Source organism: Pteropus alecto, unplaced genomic scaffold (genome assembly GCF_000325575.1).
Source record: "Pteropus alecto unplaced genomic scaffold, ASM32557v1 scaffold206, whole genome shotgun sequence".
In the NCBI taxonomy this organism is placed as follows: domain Eukaryota; kingdom Metazoa; phylum Chordata; class Mammalia; order Chiroptera; family Pteropodidae; genus Pteropus; species Pteropus alecto.
In genome coordinates, this window is record NW_006438906.1 from 3,950,299 (window position 1) to 3,968,312 (window position 18,014).

An 18,014-nucleotide genomic window follows, 5' to 3' on the forward strand; every position below is an offset into this window, starting at 1 on the left:
CACACGTATACACACACATACATATATATGTATGTGTGTGTGTGTGTATATATATATACATGCACACATATATATAAAAATATATGTACACATAGTTTAGTGAGGGGGCAGGAATTGATAAGAGAAATGCAGAAATGCTATCAGAATGTGAAAAAATGGTGATAAGACAATTAAGCAAAGTGTTATGTGAGTGGCTCACTTAGGAAAAGTCAGCTCTGTAAAGTCATTGAGTGAACTTTAGAAAAGCAGATTGGAGTCTTACGAGGAAATCTCTGAACACAAGGGGCAAGCACTTAGCCTATAAGCAATTAAAAGCCAGTGGGCATTTTATGAGGTCTAGAATTCCATATCAGATTCCAAGGCTTCTTTCCTCAGCTGTAGACTCTGCCCTAATTCCACAGAAAGGCAGATGCTCAGTAGAACTCATAACCAACGATACGTGCCCAAGTCTGCAAGATGGAGAGTCACAGACAAGATTTGGGGTGCATCCCAAATGTTTACCATCTCTGGATGGCTTTCTGTCCAATTAATATGCAAAGCAAAGTCTTTTGATATTTCCTCTTTAATGTGCTTGAGAATTCATATTTCAATAAGTAATGCTAATGTTTATTTTCTTTTAAGGATTTTGCAATACTTGCAGCATCTTTCAGTCTAACATACTTTCTCCCTACCCTATTTCACCATTTAAGCAATTATGTGAAAAAAACCTGTGTTTGGTCTGTGGAAGGATCAAGAATGCATAAGGGGAGAGAAAGTCAGTGGTCACTAATTGTATGTCTGCAGTGCTCTAGGCATTATGTTAAGCATTGTGCATATATTCTCTTATTCAGACATCCTGACAGACTTAGGAAGAGTTATCACCATCTCCATTTTAAGACTGTGGTAACTGAGTCTTGGAGATTTTAAGTAATTTGCCCCAAAACAAACAGCTGGAAAGTGGGCAAGGCAAGCTAGGACTGGCTTCAATACCCATGCAGTCTCTCTCAACAGAACACGAATCTCTCCCCCAGAGGATGCACACTCTAACAGAGAGATGACACAATTACACAAATATTGCTGTTAAAAGGAGAACACAAGAATTGCCACGACATAGGTAAAAAATAAAGGTTAAGGGTATTTAGAAGAAAAAAAAGTAGATCCTTTGAGGATAGTATCTGGAGTTGGAGGACATGCCATTTGAATTTTCCCTTGTAAGTTGAGCAGGGCTTGAAACGTTGGTTGGAAAGAAGGGTCTTGTTGGATAATGATTATGACATTTCCAAAATGCCAGCACATCACCTACTTAATCATATGTTGGACCTTCATGTTAAGACATGTCCATATTAAAGCCTCAAATCTGAAAACTATTTAGGTAGAACGAAGTGGAATTTCTATTTGTGTGGGCCCAAATGAGACAAATATCAGCTATTTCATATGGCTCAATCTAATTTATTGCTAGGTTGTAACTTTGCAAACAGAACCTCTGAATATTAGAAAAGAATTCATATCTTATATTTTAATTTCCAAACAAATACATTAAGGAATGTGATACATGCAAAAATGGTAACAAATCCAGTAGAGTTCCAAAGAGTTTAAGATGGAAAGAAACTGTAGCCTTCTGCACTCCTTCCTGTCCTTAGTCCTACTTTCCTTGGAAACCGATTCAATCCAATTTGATTTTTGGTTTTCCAGGGATTGCCTGCATAACTCTAATTGATATGTTATACCTCCTATTCCTGTTTTCCCAGTTTAAGACACTGATTTTCCACTACATAGGAGGAGGATTTTACTCACACTATCTCCCACCTCCTCCCAATAATTAGGAGCTATATTATTTTTAGTTCTTCTATTGGTTATCTATCATATTATATCTCTATTGCAGCCAGCATCCTGATACTCTTCTGCATAGGATGAGTATATTAGTACCTCACATTCCCTCTATCCCAATCAATTCTCATTCTGTGAGCTTGACCTTTACTGCACCTGTGTCAGGATTGTCATTCAATTCACATGTACATTCAATTCACAATATGATACAGTTAAGTGCCTTATGCTTCTAAAAATTGAAAAAGAATAAACAGAATTTATGTTAATAGGACCAGCTTAATACTATATACTACAAAGCTTAGTGGGAGCCAAGACTGCATTTTCTTTTCCTCATGTCTAATGTCACTCAGAGGCCTGCCTGCTGAGACATTTGAAGGAGGATGTTCCTACCCAAATCAAATGACTTTTCTTTCCTAGCATCAAGATTGTTCTAACTTCTCATGTAAGTAAATAGATTTTTCATTAATCTTGCTTGTCTTTAGTGGACCTCCAATTTGAGATCCAGGTGAGCAATCACGTTCTGTTTTTTTTTCCTTTGATATTTTTCCTACTATTTTTCTCTGTTCTCATTATTAACTAGAAATCTTAATAGTCATATGTCACTTCTCATGATACAAATGAATTATATGAATTCTCTCTCATGAATTGCTTCTCCATTTCTCTTATCTTTTTTATTGCTTCTCAATCTTTTGGCTAAAATCAAGGGTATTTCTCTTATCTTTACCCCCAGCACTGTCATTGCCTTATTGTGCTTTAGCCTGGAAAATTTTCTTGACTATCTTTCAGACCTATGATTGAAACTTTTATTTTAGTCATCATATATTTAATGTTTATGGGTTCCTTATTTGTTATCTTATAATTCCTTTTTCATAGCTACCTGACTTTGATTTATGTATGTAAAATCTCAAATTTCAGAACACTTTTCTTTCATTTAAATTCTTTTCTTATTCCTGATATTCTTCCTTTTCCTTCAAGGTCAGTTTTTTCCCTTGGGTCTTCTTTTGTAAGTGCTTAGTCTCCTCATATGTACAGTGTATCATGAATCCTATTTATATTTAATAATGAAAGATTGAGTAGCTTGTGCTTTTATGTCAGTAATTATGTTTTTACATAGGAAGTTTGGTTAGAAATTGGTCATTTGTAGAACACATAAATAGATGGGCCTTGCTTTAGGGAAAATAGGCAGAAAATGGACCATTAAGCCAGAGCATAAACATGCCAGACTAAAAAGAACATTATTCTGGGTCTCGGCAATACTCATACTATTAGCCCTCATCCTCTAGGGCAATCTGGCAATTTCTGCATAGAAGTGATTTAGATCTTTTTTTTAATTTTTGGTCTGAGGATAAATAATGGACTATCTGATTCTCTGCCAGATTGAAGGTGAAGGGTGCATGTCATTAATGCAGTTGTCTCCAACCTGTGATAAAGGGACATTAAGACCTTTCCTGCTGCTCCCCTCTGTTGCATCTGCTGCTCTTACTGGCCCCAAGCCTGGAGCCATCCCAGGTTCTACCAAACAGAGTTGTCCTACCACCACTGCAGCCCCCTAGAGCATATTCTAAGCTGACGATTCTGCCACTATGTCTCATGCATCAACATGGAAATCATGCACCACCTCTCTTCCAGAATCTGTTGAAGCGTTCATCCACTAAGGACTTCTACTTCTTCTTCACCTCATTGTTATAGATAAGAGGCAAAAAGACATGCCCAGCTCACTAATCTGAATAGAATGTCTTCAATATCTTTCTAAGGATGTGCTGTTTGGAGTTCCCACAACAGTTGGAAGGTTCTCTAAGAGCTCAAACGAGATGCCTGAAGACCTATTTATTTTATAAATGAGGACAGCAAGGCACTGTAAAAGGGCCAGTTTCCCAGAGCTGAGGTAGGATTCAAAAACCATTTGCTTTCTTTCAAATCCAGTGTTGTTTATATTATACCCTGATCCTTCTCATTATAGATATTTATCAACCAGATTCAATAAATATAACTCGAAAGTGTAAAAACAAGGGAAGGCAGGGAAGATAAACGTTATATGAAGTCAGTGGAATACTGCTATGGCCTGTCCTTAGAAGTCAAATCACCCTTTCCGTATAGCTACCAGACTTATCCCTTTCATATTCTGTCTATTTACACTCTCCATCTTTGATGAGCTGCAAAATCTTGGGTGTGAACTCACAACAAGAAGTACAGTGTTTAAGCCAGTTTATGAGCTGGGAGCAGATTTATTATGTGAGGGTCATGGTGCTTGGGTTCCTTTCCTCTCTGGCTTTTGATAAGGATTTATTTTGCATACTTCTGTCAGCGGGAATACTTCCAAACTTTGCAGTCAATGCTACAAACAACTTCAGGACAAGTTATAAAAAGCACACAACTAAGTCACATTTACCTAATCACACTTCTGCATTGTTGATAGGACTGCAAACTGGCACAGTCCCTATGGAAAACAGTACAGAGATTCCTCAAAAATCTAAAGATGGATATATCATATGACCCTGAAACTCCACTGCTGGGTATTTATCTAAAGAAAATGGAAACACTAATCTGAAAAGATATGTACACCCACGTGTTCATTGCAGCATTATTTACAATAATCAAGACATAGGAGCAACCTAGGTGTCCACTGATAGATGAACAGATAAAAAAATGTGGTATGTATATACATATATACATACATATATGCATACATATATACGCACAATGGAATATTACATGGCAATAAAAAAATAATGAAATCTTGCCATTTGCAACAACATGAATGGACTTAAAGGATATTATTCTGAGTGAAATAAGTCAGGCAGAGAAAGACAAATACCATATGGTTTCACTTATATGTGGAATAAAAAAAAAAGATGGAAAAACATAATGAATATGGCCCCATAGAAACAGAGACAAAGGAATGGTTACCAGAGGGAGGGGTGGAAGGATGGGTGAAAAGGGAAAGGGGAATATAGTTAATAATATTGTGATAAGTTTGCACAGAGACAGATGATTACTAGAATTAATGAAGTGATCACATTGTAAGGTATGAAAATGTCAAATCACAATATTGTATACCTGAAATCAATATAACCAATATAAGATTGTATACAAACTATACTTAAATTAAAAAAAAAATTAAGAAGAAAAGAAGAGAATTGTTCCCACCCAATGGGCTTGGGGATCTTGTTGAGGATTCTGCAGAGGGTCAGACAAATCGAGCTTCTGGCATGATTCCTCAGGTTTTATAACAAAGTCTCTTATAAAAATTGCCTTCTCCTAAGAGAGTTTCAATGTTACTATGACAAAAGGAACTTATTCTGGGTGATCAAACATTCTGTTCTTATATGTTAATATAAACATTTACATCTGGGATTGGCATGATCTAAACCATTAAAATGTTATCAGATATTTGGAGTAGATGATATTAAACAAATTCATTCAAGAAGTCAATGTTTGTCCTTGTGGGTATGGCTAAAAAATGTCCCATTCTGTCTCATAGTCCCACCTAGGGCCTGGTGGACAAGCCTGCAGGGAGAACTTGATTTCCCAGGAGGCTCGAAGTCTGTACTGGGGTGAGAATCGAGAGTGAGGACCCAACATTGAACTCATGTCACTTCTCTGACCCAGGCTCCTCCATCTAAAAATATTTGAGTGAATCAACAGCGTTTGTAAGGAACAGTAAAACGTTCTTATAGTTTGTCCCTCTACTTTATGAATGTGCACATTATAACTGAAATGAACAGGAGTGAGATCCTTACCATCTCAAATGAAACCACATAGCTATAGAAGAACCAATGAAAGCTAAGGAGGAAAAGGCCCATTAAGAAAGGAAATTGAGAAACAAGGAGAGAAGTGTCCTGTGGGCAGGGCCCAGGGTGGTGATGGGGGAGCACTGGATGATAATGAAGGCAGGGATATAGAGGCAGAAAGGAAGCCTTAGCCCTATCATTGCTAATAGCTAACTACATGACTTAAAGTGATTCATTTAATGTAGCTTCTCAACTTTGATTTCTTTTTTTCTAGCTGTAAAACGGAAATAAAAGAGACTGACCCCTGTACCCCAGCAAGAACAAAACGGTATTCTAAATAAAAAGCACTCTGACAAATAAAATGTATTATAAATGTTATATGGGGTGACCACTGCTATTTAGCAATTTTCCATTCAAGATTACACAGTGCCTTACAGTTACATTTTATTGGTTCAATTAAATGTTAAATATTACAGACAACCACAATAATAATGGGCCTTCTGGTCTCGTAGCACTTTAAGGCTCATTAAGTATTCTCACGTGTTATTTTATTTGAACATTATAACAACTCTGTGAAGTAGGCTGTGAAAATTTCCTGAGTTCCATCTTACAGCTAAGGAAGCAGAAGCTCAGAGAGGCCAAGGGGTTCATCCAAGGTTGCACAGCTGGTCAGTTATAAAGCCAGACCTGAAGCTTTGCCTTTTGATTCTAAGTTCAATGTTCTTTAGACTCAAGTGGCAGAGTAGGAATTCCAGAGACTAAGAATCAAGAAAGTACAAAATTCATTCTGGAAACAAAAATTGTAGATAAGACACTAAGATCAATGCAAAATACTAATGCAAAAATGGTGCCAAGTGTTTGTCTTCTAGAGGGATACGAAATCAAGAAAGGAGAAGTTAATGTGGATGGTAATTATAGGAAAGGCTTCAAAGATTTTAAAAGGTCTGGACTGAAATGTGAAAAATGGATTCATCTGCATAATTAAAAATAAAGGTGGACTCTTAGGAAACAAGAAGCAAAGGCATGAAGGCAGGGTAGGGTAGTGGGAATAGGATTGCTCGCTTTATTCAGAGATGAGATGACAGGTGGTGGAATGAAAACCTAAGCAGAAGTTTCAACAGGTTTAATGGAACCAGATCGCAGAGAGACTGAAGGTTAGATGAGGGGTTTAGATTTGATCCTATAAGCAATGGGAGCTATTGTAGGTTCCTAATTGAGGGTAGGGCATTATATAATTAGTATATTGTCTGGTAGGGATGTACATTGAAGCAAAGAGAGCAGTTAGGAGATTGCTGCATTAATAAAAGCATAGTCACGAAGTCCTAGGTTACAGTTGTAGCAATGAAAATAAAAAGAAAGCTATCAATCTTAATAGCAAAGTTATTTAATAATGGGAGCAAAAGCATTATTCACTCATATACCCTACATGATTCTCAGAAACATAACAACTTTCTCAATCACATTTACCCTTAACCATGCTGCTGAAGTAAGTGATCTAGTTGCCAAAACAAAGAGTTCATTAAAAATTACATGAATTTGTCAAAAGCAGGGGTCCCCAAACTTTTTGGCACCAGGGACCAGTGCTCCTATGAGAATCTAATGCCTGATGATTTGAGGTGGAGCTGAGGTGGTGATGCTAGCACTGGGGTGCGGCTACAAATCCAGATGAAGCCTCACTCGCTCCCCCTCTACTCACCTCCAGCTGAGCCTGGGGGTTGGAGAATCCTGATCAAAAGGGTTCCTTATTTCATCCCTTAGTCTTCTATTTAAGAGGACTTCTCAGAAATAGTATGATTATACTCATGCATAAACACCATTGGGATCACCTTAGACCTCCCAATATAGGTAATTATGGATACATGTCATGTGTCACATGTCACCTTTCATTGGAACCCTATGAGCTCCAAGGATATGCAGGTAAAAATGGGGAGCAGAAGCAGGTGACAGAGAAGGAGGAAGAGAAGGGGCAGGAGGACAAGGACGAGTGTTGCACTGGTGCACTGGATCCTATTAACTTGATTGCTTAGGCCAGCTGGAGTCTTGGTACTCGATTCTGCCTTTCCAGGATCTATTATCTGAAGCCCTACCCCAAAGCAGTAAACATTATGGGTTGAAATTTTTCCCCTTCCTTTCTTGGTGGGTGGGTTTGTAGACATGGTCAAATGTGAACATAGCTACAGCCTCCATTTTTATAAGCGAATTTTTAAAAAGACACACTTTCTCTTTAAATTTCCATAGCTCTGTTGTGCTTTCCATTCCCTCTTCATTTCAGTGTGTGGGCATTATACACACGCACACCCAGACACCTCGCACACTGCACTGACAGCTGCTTGCCAGTCAATGAAGTCACATTACTCTGTCATGGATATGTGTGAAAGCAACAGCCTCACAGGAGGTGGGCAGAGGCATACACAGTGCAATCAACATAAACGGGAATTTTCTCTCTCCTGCGCCTGACTGTTTTGTTGGCTTATTGAGCAGAGGAGTGAACAAGCTTCATTAGGCGCAGAACTGTATTTAGAGGAAAAAATGTGTTTTTTATCGTCATTATATGTGATAATAACTTCACGAGACTGTCACCTTGAGATTCACACAGGATGGACAAAGCAAGCTCTCCGACTCTTGGCAAAGTCCAACAGAATTGACCTCTTTTTCCCATGGAAATGTCAACAGCTATTATACAACCAGCACTCCCCTAGGCAAATATATCAGAGCCCCTTCAAGAGCTGCAAGGCTGAGGACAGCTCAATCACTGTCATGGTACCTTCAGCACCTCAGAGAATCTCCCTTAGAGCTGATACTTACAATGTTCCAGGCCAGATATCTGTCACGTGGCCCAGGAGCTGCCCAGCCCAGGTGCTCTTATCAACAGCACAATTCATGGGCTATCATTCCAGCAGAATGACCTCCTTCCCAGACCCTGGCAACCCAGAAATTGGTGACCTAAACCAAGTACCTGAGAGCTTAATTGTAGTATTTTAAAGGAATTTTGTACTCCATGAAAACAACTTTTGAAAGATGGATGCTTATTTTGGATCAAATGCACTTACATAATGCCTGATGGTGTACAAAAAATGATTTGTCTCATCTGACATCATTAGACAACCCACAAGGACTTCTACACTTCCAAAGTTAAACCTCTATCCAAGACCAACCAAAGCCAACAAGCCTGCTTGATTGTTTAAATAAGAGATGTACAGTGGGAGGAAAGCTGCAGGACACTGGGCTAGGATGAGACTCCGGAAAGCTAATTAACAGGACCAGGAAAAGGGAGTGTGACAGACTCTCACACGCAAGTGAGCTGGCAGCCCTAACTAATTAGCAACAATTAATTTTACGGTAGGAGCAAGAACACATGTATTATGTTCTATAAAAGCTTAATAGATGTCACCATAAATCAGTCCTATCTCTCCCTTGAAATTCAACTTGCAAGCAGTCTGCCTGAAATCTTCAGGAATTATTAACAATGTAGAGCTGCCTGCTATGTCTTGGATCTTAATATGAAAAGCAAGATGTTTTTTTCTCTTCCACTTGGCCCTATCTAATCTTAGCTGCTGTATCCTAGACTGGCATTAGCAGGCTCAGACATACCCCAGGCCCTGAATCGATTCTGACTAAGAAGGACACAAAATGAGCAGCCTGGGCCTGCTCCTGGTAGGATTTGGGATCCATTGTCCACTATAGACCGGATATCCGTGTACCCAAAACGAGCTCCTTGCCCGAGATGGAAAATGGATTTCTTTATTTATGCCTCCTCCTATTGACATGACGTAATGGAACGTCATATTGAAAGGATCAGGGGCTCAGTGGGAAAGATAGCTGTGATCGAGTAGCAATGTCTCCTGGGCATGGGGACTAGAAGCACTGTTCTGGTATCTTTTTGCTTGTTTTGTTTTCATTTTCCATCATTTAAAAAATTTGGTAAAATGCAATAACCTAAAATTTATCATTTTAAAGCATACAATTCAGTGGCATTAAGCACATTCTCTATTTTGTGCAACTATCACCCTCATCTAGTTCCAGAAATTTTTCACCACCTCGAATGCTACTAAGCAATCACTTCCCATTTCCCCCTCGCCTCAGCCTCTGGCAACTACTAATATGTTTTCTGTCTCTATAGATTTGCCTATTCTGGATAGTTCATGGAGGTGAAATCATGCAGTATCCTTTCGTCTGGCATCCTTCCACTTAACATAATGTTTTCAAGGTTCATCGTGTCATAAACATGTATCAACATTGTTGATTTTTGGGGGGGAGGGTTGTTTTGTTTTGTTTATTTAGTTACTCTGACTAGCCCTGTGTGGTGACTAGTGTTCTTCTTCAGCTTCCTAAACAGCATATCAGTTTTCTTCTGAGTCAAGAACTCACTATGAGGCCCAGCTGAGTCCTTCTAGGCCCTTCTTTGATGGTTGTACTTTATTTCTCATCCTCCTAGGCTGAGAGGTGGACCCTGCTCTGAGAGAGCAGCTGAGCTATAACTAGGACTGCACTGTTTGTCAAAGAGCTCTTGCTGCCATGATCCACCAACTGGACCAGATTTCCCCAGAATGGAGGTAGACATGACACACCCTTTGGAGGTTTGTGCATGGCTTACTCTGGACTGACAGACTTCAGATGCCACACTTCCACCCAGTGAGATCCCCTAGTCTTGAGTCTACATTTGATTAATTTTATTAATCTTCCAGATAGCTTAATATTTTGGAATATATAATGGTAAATTAGGATGTAAGAAATGTGATCCCTGCTTCCAGGAAGATGGAGTAGATATAATCTTCTCAATTTTATGTAAGAAATGTGACCCCTGCTTCCAGGAAGATGGAGTAGATATAATCTTCTCAATTTTTCTCAATAAGTATCACTAAGAACTCTGCACAATACGTAGAAAACAAACATAAGAAAACCCTGAAAGGTGGAGAGGAGAAGGTAGGTTGACCAGGAACCTTGGAATGATGTGGTGGTGAGTTCACTGGATTTTATTTTTGTCTAATTATCCCCAGATTAGATATGTAGACATCAGCAACATGAAAATATTGCAGAACACAGGCACAAAAATCTTCAGAAAGAAACCTGCTCTCACTTTCCAAAAGCTGGGAAAGCAGCAGCCTAGGAAGACAAAAAACCTCTTACATAGTAACTTCTCTGCTCCTACTAAACCCCATAGAGTAATTGTGGCTTCACCTCTAGTTGTGCCAGCAAAGGCCAAATGGAGAGCCAGGACTTCTACCCTCATGAGGCTATAACAAGGCACCCAGCCATGGGCCCCGGTGGTATCAAAGAAAGGCCAAGTAGGAAGCTGAGACTTTTATCCCCACCACGCAATAATAAGTGTCACCCCAACCCCTACCAAAGGATAGATTACTATGCAGGATCCTGTGCTTCCATTTCTACCCTTTAGTAACCAGGCATCCCTATTCTTACCAACAGGGGTGGTGTCAGAGGTGGCCAAGTGGGGAGTTAGGACTTTTACCACTACCCAGAAGTAATGAGGCCACCCTTCATGTGCCCTGCCCCAGATACCATAGTATCAATGGAAGCCATGTGGGAAGTAGTAACAAGGCATTCCCACCCCTCCCAACCAAAGAGGAATCAGTGGAGGCCTAATAGAGAGCTGGTACTGCTACTCCCACTAAACAGTAATGAGAAGACCATCTCCTCAAGTGCTAACAGACGCTGAGTGGAAAACCTGGATGTCTACCTTCACCTAGCAGTAACAAGGCAGGGTCCCCCATGCCCTATTAGGGTAGTATCAGAAGAAGCTGGCTAAAACAGAAGACTTAAACAAGATCTGAGTCTCATAACAGAATACCCCAAATTTCTAAGCTTTAATCAAAAATCACCCGTCAAACCAAGGACTGATAAGATCTCAAACTGAATGAAATAAAAACAATCAATAGATGCCAACACCAGGATAATGGCAATGTTAGAATCATATGGCAAAGATTTTAAAGCTGTCATCATAAAAAATGCTTCAATGAACAACTACAAATTCACTGAAACAAATGAATAAAAGTAAGTTTCAGCACAGAAATAGAGGACGTAAGGGAATATCCAATGGGAACTTTAGAACTTAAAAATATAATAACCAAAATTAAAAGCTCAATAAATGGGCTCAACTACAAAATGGAGGGGATAGAGGAAATGACTTAGTACACTTGAAGACAGACTACAAAAATTATCCAATCTGAACACCAGAAGAAAAATAGACTGAAAAAAAATTAATGGAGCCTAAATACATGGAATTGTGGGACTATAACAAAATATCTAACATTCATGTCATCAGAGTCTTAGAAGAAGAGGAAAAAGAAGGCATGGTCAAAATGTAATTAAAGAAATAAAGACTGAAACTTCCTAACTCTGGCAAAAGACATAAACCTAAAGATTCAAGAAATGAACTCCAAACAGAATAAACCCCCCAAAAAACACACAAGGAAGATTATAATCAAACTTCAAAAAATTAAAGATAAAGAAAAAAATCTTGAGAGCAGTGAAAAGAAAATGATACCTTACCTATAAGGGAAAAACTATTTGAATGACAGTAGATTTCTCATATGAAAGTATGGAGGCCAGAAGGAAACAGCAAGATCTTATTCAAGTAATGAAAGAAAAACACTGTTAACTCAGAATCCTATATCCAATGAAAGTATCCTTTGGGAACAAGGAAAAACTAGACAAATACAATATCTTTGCCTTCTCCTTTGGAGAAGCAAAAATTATAATATTGTCTATTGTGATTTTAAATTATGTAGAGGAAATATTGAAGGCAATTATAAATGAAAAAGAGAAAGTAAAAGAGAATAATGTTTCTACATTTTATTTGAACTGGTGAAATGTCAAAACCAGTGGATAGTAATAAGCTATGTATATATAATATAATATACTAAGAACAACCACTAAAAAAGGTATGTAAAAGGACACACTCAAAAATATTATAGATACATCGAAATAAAATTCCAGAAAAAGTTCAAATAACCCAGAAGAAAGCAGGAAGAAGAAAAGAGATATAAAAACAACAATGACAAAAGAGAACAAACAGAAAACAAAAAATAAAATGGGTGACTTAAGACCCAATATATCAATAATCACATTAAATGCGATGATCTAAATATACTGATTAAAAGACAGAAATTGACAAATGAATTAAGAAATATGACCCACCTCTATATGGCATCTACAAGAAAGTCACTTTAAATATAACAATACAAGTAAGTTGAAAATAAAAGAATAGATAGAAGAATATATATATAAAACATTCTCGAAATGACAAATTTGTAGAAGAACAGATTAGTGGTTGCCAAGAGGTTACAAATGAGAAAGAACTTAGGCAAGCTTTTGAATGAATGTATTCAAATGCATTTCAGAAACAGAACAAAGTAAAAAGTAACACAGGACAAGATGCTGGGGTCCATAACCACCTTATATGGGGAGAGAAGCGGGTGTAGCTATAACAGAGCAATGTGAAGGATCTTAATGATGATGGAAATGCTCTGAATCTTGACTGTACCAATGTCAATATTCTAGTTGTAATATTGTACTAAAGTTTTATAAGAGATTACCATTGGGGGAAACTGAGTAAAAGGTGCATGGGATCATTTTGTATTATTTCTTACACTTGTACGTGAATCTAAAATTACCTCAAAATAAAAAAAAAATTAAAAAATGTCAGTGATATGCCTTGTGCCATTGGTAAGGTTTAATATGGACAAAGCACGTTACTTGCTTGTTAAGAAATACTGAGCCGCTAAAAGCTACCATTCATTATTAACAATTATTCCTTGGATCCCACCTACATCATAAGTGAGCTTCTTGAGGGCCTGACACATGTATTATTTGTCCATAAATCCCCCATCGCAACTAGTGAGTACCCTGCTATGTAATAAGTGCTCAATAAATGTTTGTTGACTTAATGTTTTTATCAGTAATGTGTTGAGTATGTTAGTGTGTGTGTTGTGCACTGTGAAAACATTGCTTGCTGCATATGAGAAAAATATTAAAGAAATATGTCAGAAAGTAAATTAATGCCACCCTTTCAAAAGCAATTAGATTTCTTTGCTTTTTTTTTTTACTAGTGTTCTGTTTATTTGTTTCTTTGTTTTTGTGATTACAAAAGTAATCAATGTTTATTATAGAAAAGTTCTACAGTCTAGAAATGTGCAAGCACCTTACACTGAACCTATTTCAATGACTAGACAAGTCACTTCTAATTAGACATGACATGCTTCCAAAGTGTTTGATTCCAGGTTTCTCGCTCATTGAGTCATCCATTCATCAGATATAGGTTGAGGATCTGCCAAAGGCAGTCATGTGGACCCAGAGAGAAACGCAGCTCCCTACATTCTCTTACAAATAAAATGGACTCGCTTTTTTGAAGGGTCCAGCCAGAAGGAGCCTTGTTTTTCTTTACTAGTGGCCAGTATCAGAATAACCTTAGAATCCTGTACTTTGACATCTTAAAAGGACGGTGTTTCCTGGTTAATGATAAACACAGCTGAGTATTTTGCCAGCAGTAAAGGGGACATCTCCAGGGGACGTCTCGTGGCCTGGTACCACAACCAATGGAGAAAGCAAGAAATAGCCAAAGGATATCAACTGGCCTTTATATAAGAGGTTGGGAGTTCAGGAACTATGAACTTAGGCAAGATTTTGAATGAACGTATTCAAATGCATTCAGAAACAGGACAAAATAAAAAGTAACAAAGGACAAGATGCTGGGGTCCATAACCACCTTATATTTACATCAAATCTATATTCTTGGAAAAACCTTATTCTTTGTTCATTAAAAGGAAAAAGGGTAATACTTCTGAAGACAACCAGGCAAAATCTACCTTATCAACAGAAATGCATTATTTTCATTCCCTGATAGTTGCAGCTGGTGTAAATTTTTATTCACCAACCTGAACAGAATTAAGCAAAGCTTTTGGGATTTTTGCCAGGCAGGTACAAAAATATGCTGGGTTTTTGTTGTTGTTGTTGTTGTTCCATGTTTTGAAAGAGAAGTAAACTAACTCAGAGAGTGTGTTTCTGTTTTATTGTTCCTATTGATAGTAGAAGGGAACCAAACAATCTAGACTTTTACCAAAATGCCAAGTGGGATTCCAAATGCAACATGTTTTTCAGTTCATTTTCTGAAAATGTTCTGTTGCTATGGAAATAGCTATGCAATTTATCCAAATGAAGCCCACTATTCACAGGTGAGGACTTCTAACTGGGTTCCCCATACTCCCTTGCCTTTTATAATAGTAATCTAGTCAAAACCTGCATTAGAAGCAGTCCTGCCAGCTACAAAAAGAGTTGCTGGTGTCAAGTTCACATTTATCACCACTTGCTATTATGATAGGTGATGCTAAATACATTATCTGTGGTTCGAAGGAGATTTGCATGTTTCAATTCCACAAATATTGATTTCACATTCTCTGGAGAACTGTCACAACTACTCCGTTGTACTTTATAGAAATACTTTGAATTTCCTCAAAAGCATACTGAATTTTTTGAGCCAAATAACTGGTTAAAAATTTCCTTCTTTAAAATGAAAACACCTTTTAAAAAATTACTTTTACAAAAGGAAAAAGATCAAGAATAAGCCCAAGGGCATGGGAGGACAGGTTGTTTATTAAGTACAATTTACAAAGAAATAAACAGAAACATCGAAAGCAAAGCAGTCTCTCCACAGGCAGAGTAGGCAGCTGCCCACGTGTTATCTCAAGAGCACCAGAGGCCACTTCTGATTGCAAACCTCTTTCAGTTGCCTTTGGCCCCTTTGCCAATGCCAGAATTACCTTTAGTCTTCATGGACCTGATTGCTGTATGACTTGACAGGGCTCATTAACATCCACTAACCCTAGGACTCTGAGAGAGAAGGACAGGGAACAGGTCTATTTTGATGGAAAATACACTAAATCCAGCAAAGGTCACTAATGTTGGGGTTGGGCAGAAGTGGGAAGAACCAGTCAACGGGAAGAGCCAAATCAAACCCTCTCAGCCGCTATCCCTTCTGACCCTAACACTCATCATCTCACCACTGGCAGTGTGTTTGCCTAATGGTGGTCTGGTGAAACTTCCCTTCAAGGTCACTAACTGGCTCCACCTCACAAACCCAGTTTTTCTCTCAGCCTTCATCTTTGTCCTCGATGCATCATTTGAAACTATCGTCTGCTTGTTAGAATTTCTCTGTCTTGTCACTTCTAGTTCTATTGTTTTCTCATCTTTTTCCTCTTCTTCTTGCTACTCCTGAATTCTTGGCAGCCACAAGCCTGAAACACTGAAATTAGCATCCTCTTTTTCTTCTTCTTTACATATTATCTCCAATTATAACCACATATTATTTTCAAGCCTCAGATCTTCCTTCCATACAGATCTCTCCCCATCACTATCTCTAGCCCCATAGCTCTTCTGATCTTGTTTCCCATTTCCAACTTCCTTTAGGACATTTTTCCCTGGACTTTTTTTCTGCTCCTCGAAGGCAAAGCATTAGAAATCATCCACGTTGTAGCACATGATAAGTTGTACTTCCCTCTTAAGGCTAACTTAATAATCCATTATCTGTTTATGCCACATTTGGTTTATCCATTTATCCACTGATGGACACTTAGTCCTGTATTTTTAAAGCTCCACTTTTGTGTCCACATGGTTTCTTTGTACATTCCTAGTTTCTAGTGCATGTGCACACACGTGCATGCACACACACACACAATATACTTCTACAACTCCTCCATGGAGTAGGTATAGGAATAATAGTGTTATCATTAGAGTCTATGGCCATGCCACCCTGAAAAAGCCTGATCCCATCTGATCTCTGAAGCTAAGCAGGGTCGGGCCTGGTTAGTACTGGATGGAGAACCACCTAGGAAGACCAGGTGCTGTAGGCGTAAACAATGAAAAAATAAAGGATTGTAAACTGACAAGGTCCTTGCAATCTGTGAGGTCAACCAACGGTTGCCTCGCCTAAAAAAAATTTTTTTTAAATAGTGTTACTATTAGATATTATACATATATAATAGTGAAATAGAGTATTTCACTTGAGGAAACTTACCTTTCCTCAACATCTTCATCACTTTCTTTCTTCCTCTTTTAACATATTATCCTCTGTTTCTCACTTATATTGTACCTTCCATAATAAAGATAGCTCTACTCTAGCAAATTCTTTCCATGAATGTGTACATCATCTCAAGCCCTTGTGTGCCTTCTTCTCTCATCTAATGCTTATACAGTCACATCAGATTCTTCTCACTATCTACATCACTTTTCCCTGTTTTATTTTTAAAAATTAATTTTTAATTCTCCTTAAGATTGACAAACATAAGACTAAGGAAATATTAGTATAAAAGAGAAGAAAAGATAGATATTTATAAACTAAAATGGAGATGTATTTAATACTTGGATTATAACTGTTACTTTCCACTATATTTTATTGCAAAACTAGAGATTCAACTTTGAGTGAAATATTTTTGTGAGCTAGCCTCATAGTCTAACCACCATTTATACAATTGTTCCTATAAGTGTAATACATTCCAAGTTTCTAAAAATTTGCTTTATTGTCATTAAGCATCTGCAATGTAAGATCAATATTTCCTCTCTCTTCACATAATACCTTATTATTTGAAGTGATAACACTAAATTTTTATCTCTGATATCAGAGGAGAAACAGAGTTGGAATGAAAACACTCACAGAAAATTCAGATGCCTTTTTTTGCAATTTGCTTCCACTTTCTTAACCACATTTTCTCAAGTGACAGTTGTTATAAGAAGATAAAATATTATGGTGGAGGATGATGGTAGAAAATGCCATCGACAGTGGAGGTAAGAAGGGAGATAAAGCAAAGCATGTTAAAAAACCACAAAGTAGAAGCCATGCTTGAAGAATATATGATTGCCTTGCTGAGAACTTATTAAAACTCAAAGGTGTATATAAAGATTAAAAATTAAGGTTGGCTGGAGTTATAGAGCTAGGCAAGTTCTCTGCAAATTCCACTAATAATTAAACTTTTACAGCATTCTGTGTGACTCCTAGAGTAATGCATTGAAGAAATGGAGTGTCCTCTGCCCAAGGTTAGGCAAGAAGCCAGTTCAGTGATGAGGATTAGAATTCATGAATTCTCAGTTCCGAACACCATGTGCCTAGCATACAGGGTAGGAAACTATAATCTATAATAACTTCTGATTAAGAAAGGAAAGTCAGACAAGAATGTGTTTAGAAGTAAGGATATTTCCATATTTAAACTGTTTTGTAGCACCTATCAGATTTCTTTTCTCAATTTTTTTTTTTTTTGGCATTGCAAGTACTGTTCATTTAGATTCACTAATTTTGAACAGCCCGAAGCAGCTGTTCAATAATAGTTGAAGTATCTGCTTAGTAATACTCTAGGCAGGAAGTTATACTGGTTCATTGATGAAGCATCCCCCCTGATTCAGTAAAAAGACTACTCCTCCCAGGCCAGGTAAATGTCTTTAGCATATTCAGAAAGGAAAGCTAGGAGGAAGGAA

The 18,014-nt window shown here is 37.8% G+C and overlaps 1 protein-coding gene and 1 pseudogene across 6 annotated transcripts in view; one reads left to right on the forward strand and one right to left on the reverse strand.

The window, feature by feature from the left end:
• The window catches only part of NTRK2 (neurotrophic receptor tyrosine kinase 2), a 318,904-nt gene that overhangs the window by 86,205 nt on the left and 214,685 nt on the right, over positions 1–18,014 (reverse strand). The gene's annotated exons all lie outside the window — the stretch shown is intronic.
• LOC112483142 lies at positions 16,282–16,399 on the forward strand (annotated as a pseudogene).